The 6,753-nt window shown below is 31.8% G+C and overlaps 1 long non-coding RNA gene across 1 annotated transcript; it reads left to right on the forward strand.

The window, feature by feature from the left end:
* The first annotated feature begins 712 nt into the window (after positions 1-712).
* Positions 713-6,462, forward strand: LOC111384719. The gene is made up of 2 exons (XR_002700950.1): positions 713-834; positions 1,581-6,462. It is a non-coding gene; the product is annotated as an uncharacterized LOC111384719 (long non-coding RNA).
* The last annotated feature ends 291 nt before the right edge of the window (positions 6,463-6,753 follow it).

Consider the following 6,753-nt stretch of genomic DNA (forward strand, 5'->3'; position numbering starts at 1 on the left):
TTTAAATCATAGGAGTTTAACTTATAAGGTTCAATGCATTTATTCAAACAGTAGCCAGTATAATGCACATCATAGTAGAATTCACAATAGATATTTTTTTCCTTATAGTTCATGTCGAGATTATTTATTGTAAAAAAAAAAAAAAAAATTTACCATGCCAACGTCAGAATCGTAATGCACTTCTGAATGGCACCGGGAAAGCATATCAAACAAGAGAGATCATGGTGGTAGCAAAAATTAACAAAAATAAAAATAAAAGTCAAATATAATATAAACTATCGAACTAAAATTAAATCCGTTATTTTTCAGCAATAGTACCAAAAACTTGTTCGTAGAAAACTCATAAGGGTACGGGATCATTGACAAGTAATAGAAATCAATAACTTTCGAGTTTATCGTTCCCACAAGGATAGGGATGGCAATTCGAACTATCAAAATCGAAAACTGCGATTAATTGAACCAAATGGGGCGACGAACCAATGGTGCAATGAGGTGGATATGGTATTTGATTTTAATACCCCGGTTCAAGGTGGGACGGGTATGGTATTTACGCTGTCACCTTCCTCGAACCGATTACCATTAAAAAAATAATTGGGTAATTGGGCTTTCCATTATTCTTTTTATGATAATCTATCTAGCCCATTATCAACCTAATCTAATAAGGCAATTAAACCTAACCCACTTACCCAGTAACCCTACCACAAATATATATGGAAATTGGAAATTTGGGATCAACATTCCACAATAGTCGTATACGATATACTGTCCCCAATTTTTTCTCTTTCGTCACACCGTGTGTTTTTCTCCTTCACTCATCCATTACTTCTGCCTCTGGTGAGTTTCTCAGCTCCTCTTTTGATAATTTGTATTTGTCTATTTGAATTTGTTGTTATTTTTCGACGTCCTTTGAAATGGGATTTTGCGATTTTGCTGCATTTTCTTCTCCTTTCTTCTCTCTCAATTACTCTTCAATCTCATTCTGCCCCTTCTTGATTTTCAGTTTCAAGGGTTTTTTTAATCTTTATTTAGATCCAAAGCCCTAATTTTTTACTGTATTATCAATCTTGACTAGTTGGGTTCAGGGTTTAAGCTAGAAAATTTTCTTCAGCTTCATTATAATTAAGGATCTGGGTGTTATTCTAAGCTAATTTTGATGCTCGGTTTATTGTTTTTGATCTTTGAAATTGATGTATGCAATTCTAAGTGAGCTTTTTTCTTTCTAGATTTATGATCAATTCTACATATAGGCACATGACCCATTTAGTTCAATCTTTCTCTATTGTTTTCCTTTACTGGTTGGAGGGATATTCGTATAAATTCTTTAACCGCTTGGAGAAATTATTGTGTAAGAAAGAGCAAGTGTTTGGAATTGGATATAGTTCAAAAATCTGCTAATTTGATAAAAAGGAAAAAGGATTTTCTCTTTATGTTTGTTGGTTGATTTAACTGAATTAGATTACTTTTCTATTTGGTTTTTTCTTAAAATAATGATAGCATTTTCTGTCTAATAGAGAACTAATCTTTTCTTTAATTGAGATTTTAAATGTCTCAATTTATGTTCATAAACTTTTTGTGTTTAGTTTTGTTCTCGAGCCGTGGCGTCACTGCTTGCCTTGGTATCTTGGAAACTATACATTAAAAATGACTTGGAATATCATAATTTATTCAACTAGTCTTTATTTGGCATTCCCCCCCTCCTATTTGTATTGCTTTATGTATATTTTTATTATGAATGCTTGATTTGGCTTAGTATTACGTTTTGCTAAATTGGCTTAATATTATATTTTTGTTTCCATTGATTTTTTTCATAAATTGTTTTTTCTAATTTGACGGCTGGATCTAAAAATAATAATTTATTTTCGGGACTATTAACGATCGAATCGATCCAAATTACATGGTTATGGTATGGCCAAAAAATTGGTGAATCGGTGATGATTTTGGCCGAACCGACCCTGATTCAAACCGTTGCTATCCCTACACAAAAAATAAAGTCTAATATCTAGTTCAATAATATTTATCAAATTCTAAGTTATGCAATATCGAAAGAGATGGTTAGTATGTTTTCAATACTAATCCTAAACTAAGAAATTAAATAAAACATTTATTTAATATGTGAATATTTGAATTGAAATCGTGAATCCCCCTGTTGCCATTTAATTCAATTTTTAATTCGTAATCTAGTAAATTTATGCATTCAAGACAATCAATAATCCACTTTTATTCAATATTCATTTCCAAGATATATTAAACCTATGTTTAATATGACTCGATTCTATTCCTAATCCAAATTCATATGAAAATATGCATTGATTTAGAGGGATTTATCACACGTAATTGCACATATCATAGATATTGTTCCTAGCACCTATTGTTCACTTGTTGATTTTATTGCGTTCTAGACTTATTGTGAGTATTCCTACGCTACAAAAAGCAACTTACTATTTAATTAGTGATCAAGCAATTAAATAGTTCAATGGGAATGCAAAATCAATCAAGAAAAATCAAGAAATACTAAACTAATTATCATGAACTAAAATAAACAAACACTAAAGTTCATCTTTTATCCAATACAATGAAAAACTTAGCCTAACGTTCTTATGATTAAATTACACAAGAATAATTGGAAACATATCACATAAAAATAAAAAAATATGGAAAAAGTATGAGAAATTCATGTTCTTGACTCAAATCTTGAAATCGAGATATGAATCTTCAAAATTTTTGTATGATTCTCTCGAAAATATGTAGAATATGATGAAATTTAGGTTGAATGGAGTTTTTTTACTTTCTGATCGAGTTTTGGTATTTAAAGGATGTCAAAAAGATTGCAATGAATTGTTACCAAAATAAAATAAGAAAAATCGAGTTTTTTTTTTTTTTATTTTAGTACTGTGGCGCGTGCCTCTCCTGCAGGCAAGTGTGCTTACTTCGCATAATTTTTGACAACTAAACAACTTTCAGTATTTTTTTCATAATTTTCTTGTTTTATATCTGATTGAGCTGATTCAAAGTGTATTGATAATGTCACTCAAAGTGCTACAATTCTTCTATAAGTATCATTTTTTCAATTCGAATATCTACTGTGCCAAAATTGGGTCTCAATATAAGGCTGAAAATTCGAAGTATAACTTTTTTGGTTGAAAGTTATTGTACGATAATACTTTGACTATACTTTATCTCTTTGACTTATTTCATCATCCAATTGACCCTTAGCACTTTCAAATCTTCATTGTGAGGTTCAACAAAGCTTTTTAATACTTATACTTTAGTCCCCGAATTGGATTTGCTTTATTTCAGCCCTTTTTTTCTTGCAATCTTGTTCTTGTATCTTTAAATTGTATCCAATTAAATCCTTGGCATCTTTGATCTTCATTTCATTACCCATCTCATCTATGAATTGTTTTCAATTGATTTCTCGACTTTTGGATTTCACCATTTTTCACTATTTTTGTATTCTTTTCTCCAATTCGTCATCAAATATTGAGTTTTACCTTCAAAATACAATACAATACAACATAAGTTATGTAGTATTTTATCCGAAGAAGACTAAAATATTATCATTTAGGATATCTAATAAGTGTAATACTACATTTATCACAGCAACACGGTGTTGCATTAAACTGTTCTCAAATACTGTCTGCATAAAATATTGTATGCACCCATTTAGATTTAGATTAAAAAGTAAATTTGCTAACGAATGATGCAATATAGGTTTCCTGAAGTCCTTAAATTTCTACGTAGTTCTGTCAAACTCACCACATAGAAATCTCCACCTGTTAAAAGATATCTCTCTCTCCTACCATCACAAAATTATATTAGATTAACAAGATTCACCAAGTTGCAATGCATTACTAATATGCACCAAAACCATTGGAATCAACACTAAAATAACAAAGCCGATCAGTTTCCAGGTACCCAATTTTGTAGGTTGATATTCCCAAAGAATGTCTTTTTCAAGGGCTGGGACGGATACAACACGAGAAATCTAGACATCACCGATCGTTTTCCTGTCTCTAGAGGCCTTTGATTATGTATATAACCCATGATTGAAAGGGAAAACAGTAACCATTGTTAGGCAGTGTTATAAATTGAGATAGACCGCAAGCAATGCTAGAAATGGAAAGCATCATGCAAAGGCTGTTAAATTTGGTAAAATTGAGGCACAAGGACAAGGAGAAATCTACAAACCTGAATACAATCAAAGATGTTTCCCAATATTCCTGGACCTAATTCCACTGATATGGCTTGCAATGGGCAAATAGGTATAGATAAACCTAGAATCATCTCAACTCTTCAAGTTAAAAAATGTCATTTCCAACACGAACTAATTCATATATAGCAGCTCCTGCCATTCCATTAGCAAAAACCACAGGTCCAGATGCCTGTTGAAAAAGAAAATTCCACCCAGTAGCAACAGAAATACTAGAGCTATTTTAGCATTAAAGTCTGTATGTTTTAAACGAAGCAATGCTAGGGCACAAATTTTATTGCCAAGAAATGCATCCCCATGGGCGGATCCACATGTGATCATGTGAGTCCACAAAAATATTTGATTTGATTTTTTTATTTTTCAAAATTTCTGTAGCTACTGTAATTCTTTTTCAATACATTTTACTTGATACTTTTCATTGTTGTTTGTTTTTACATTTGAAAGGAGAGTTAATAAATGGAGTTCGATAACTTGTCTTCTTTTATTGAAATTTCTAGATTTTATAGGGGATATTATCGGGCTTTGATTTCTTCAAGTGTAACTGCACATTTGCTTTATCTAAATGGGTGTTTAGAAAGGTTGAAGATATTAATTTAATCGATAAGTGTTAGCTCTTGGTTTAAATGATGATTCCAATCTGTATAGCTAATATACAGATACCAATACTTACAGCCTACATGAGTCGAAATTATGTATTATAATTCTACATTGCGACCAATCTTTGTCAAAATACATGAGTTAAAACTTCAAAATTTTTTAGTGACGATAAATTATTGAAGAGAGGGAAACTAAGATTGGCCTATCCATTTCTATTCATACTATAGCTAACATAATTCTCGACCCATTCAATTGTCATTACCAATTGCAAGTAAACCCCCTCCTTTCACTCTTATTTTTCACTTCTTTGTTCCCATCCCTCTATTATGGTTTTATTCCCTGATCGATCCTTGGTAAGAAGATTCCCCTGACCAGCCAATTTGGATTGAAAGAGTTTGCTAATCTGTCTTATTTAATCCCCCAACCATCATAGCTTTAGCAGTGTTTGAGAGAATCCAATTATCATCCTCAAAATCGACCATATTATTTATGCTTTTCAAGAGTTTTCGTAAGCAGTTTTCTTTGTCCATCCATTTCTCTTTAATTTTTTTCCATTTCGGATCAAACAATGCCAATTGTAAAAATGGTGAAAGTGAACCAGCTTCTGTTTGTGATCTTATGCCATTTTAATTTTCCTTTGTTTTCTTCTGTAAACAAGAAGGAAATGGATTTTGACAGCATTAATGTGATCTTATTCCATTATGCAGAAATGTGATCTTACATTAATGTTATGTTGTCTTTAAAAAAATAAAAAAAATTAATTTCATCTTAATTTTTAACCCCACTATACAAAAAGTCTGGTTCTGCCCTTGTGTACACCCCTGACTGTTTTTCAAAAAATTGTTTCCTTTTTGGGTTGCGAGGGGCTGTTTGGAGATACATAAACAATTAATATTCTTTTCTGGAAGTTCATAAAAGCCCAAGATATCTCCTCAAAATTATGGAATTCCCCTGGATAGAATTATCTTATCAAACTATACTTGAACCGAGAAATCTGGTTGATGCATGCTTTGAACAACCTATTTAAAATGAAAATTAGGGGCCCACAATGTCAAATAGCAATCAAGCAGAACAGATCCATTAGATTTCAATTCCATTAGGTAACTTCGGGGCCATACTGAATACGATTTAAAACTCTAATGCCCAAATTTTTGAAATATCAAATACTGTGCACTCGCACCAATAAACAAGTAACAATTTCAACGTTTAAAGTGAGCTGGAGTAATAACGTGAGTTCAACGAACGTAACTAGTGCTATGACAGATAGGAAAATAGAAGAAACGAAGGCAATCAAAAATAAAATTGAATCAGACAGTGAAAAACGAAGTGGAACAGTATAGATCGAACCTTGCGAACGTATCCATATACGCTCTCCTTCTCTGAATCCTCAAAGGTGGTCGAAGGACCTCCGAAAACCGCCGGCATTTTGCTTGAAATGGAGTAAGTAGATCGAATCAATAGAATTATCCAGCAATTGAGATGTTGAATTCAGAGAGGGTGCTACGAGAAGAAAAAGACTGAGAAGAACAGGAATGGGCTTAGTATAGAAAGCATTATTGAACTTTTGCATAGAACTGTCCCCTTCCACTGTTTTCAAATTCTATTTTCCATGTACTCAATCACACATTTACAAAATAAAATATTCTGCGCATGAATTCAATTTTTTTTTCTATTTTTTAACCACTATTATTCTAAAAATAACTATTCAAAACATGATTTTTCTCTTTTAATAGTTGTCAAACAAGGGCTGGTCACTAAAATTAGAGATAAATGTTTCGTTGCACTTGTATCTTCATCACATTTTACTCATTATACTTTAAATTATCTCTGAACGGTCAATAAATTTTAACATATTACACTTCATCACTCTCTCATTATGTTTCATAAGGCATTAAACTTTAAAATGCTTATGAGTTGTCGCTGAACTTTTAACGCATTATATGTAT

The sequence above is a fragment of the Olea europaea genome, unplaced genomic scaffold (genome assembly GCF_002742605.1).
Source record: "Olea europaea var. sylvestris unplaced genomic scaffold, O_europaea_v1 scaffold298, whole genome shotgun sequence".
In the NCBI taxonomy this organism is placed as follows: domain Eukaryota; kingdom Viridiplantae; phylum Streptophyta; class Magnoliopsida; order Lamiales; family Oleaceae; genus Olea; species Olea europaea.